Source organism: Acanthisitta chloris, unplaced genomic scaffold, assembly GCF_000695815.1.
Source record: "Acanthisitta chloris isolate BGI_N310 unplaced genomic scaffold, ASM69581v1 scaffold15738, whole genome shotgun sequence".
NCBI classification, from domain to species: Eukaryota; Metazoa; Chordata; class Aves; order Passeriformes; family Acanthisittidae; genus Acanthisitta; species Acanthisitta chloris.
The window spans coordinates 31120-32169 of record NW_008687715.1 but is presented as its reverse complement, the minus strand read 5'-3'; the positions used below and the strand labels follow the sequence as shown (position 1 = coordinate 32169).

Below are 1050 nucleotides of genomic sequence, written 5' to 3'. Positions count from 1 at the left end.
TCAGCAGGGAATGTAACACCTCACTGGAGCTGCCAGGAAACCTGGGCAAAGTATAGCATCTAAAAGCACAGGCTGCTACAGCAGTTAGGCTGTATGCACACAGAACAGGACAAAGGTGCACTTTTAAACCACCCAGAATTTGGATGAAGCTCAGTAAGGCTAATTTTTTAAACTAAATGAAAAGAAACAAAAGAGTTGCATGAAAGGAAGGGCAGGTTAGAAACCTGCACTGAAGTCATCAAGACAATCTCAATGGACAATCAAAAATGGAAACAAGTGACAAGACAGAAAAAGGCCACTTTAAAGGTAACACAGACAGCTTGCAGAGTTGGCCTAGGTGCCAGATGCTTGCTGAGCATCTCTGGCAAGTAAGCATGTCCATATCCTTAGAGGAAAATAGAGGACAACTCAGCTACAAATCTCAATTCTGTCACATACCACTGATTTATGTTTCCAATGGAAAAGTAATTTTAAAAAAACAACCCTGAAATAAGCTATTATTTCTTTTCTTTCTGCATATTAGAGGATTACCAGAAACTTTTCATCCACAACACGAACAAAGATGGGAACACCAAACTTGGGAATAAAACTGGGAAACAAATTATACCACTGTGACGAAGTCCAAACGCTGCATTTTCACTGTAGTGCACGCTGAACATACCTAACTCAAATTCATTCACTTTTCAGGGCACCATATTTGTGCCTTTCTTCAGAATATAAGTGCCGTGGCTGTGTATCACTATACAAAGAACTCTGAGCTGGCAGGTTACAGAGGAAGTAAATACACTTGCAAGCCGACTGGCAGTTCCACATGGAGCCACCTTGATGCGTGAGAGACTGCACAAACCAAAGGGAAATTATCAGAGGCACCTCAAATCCCCCTTCCTCTCCAGAGCAAAGTTCTGCTGAATCCAAGTACACTTAAGACAGCCCAGAGGCAGTGCTGGAGAGCCTCCTATTATCACTAAGGACTTTCTGTTTATTTCCAGGGAAGCATGTAAGGACTCCTGAGGTGATTTCAGGTATAACTTTAAATAGCCAGGTGAAGTG

General features: G+C 42.1%; 1 protein-coding gene across 1 annotated transcript in view; it reads right to left on the bottom strand.

Annotated features, from left to right (window-relative positions):
* Positions 1 to 1050, bottom strand: part of LOC103807971 (zinc finger CCCH domain-containing protein 13-like) — a gene marked incomplete at its 5' end in the record, with an annotated part of 33833 nt that overhangs the window by 2018 nt on the left and 30765 nt on the right.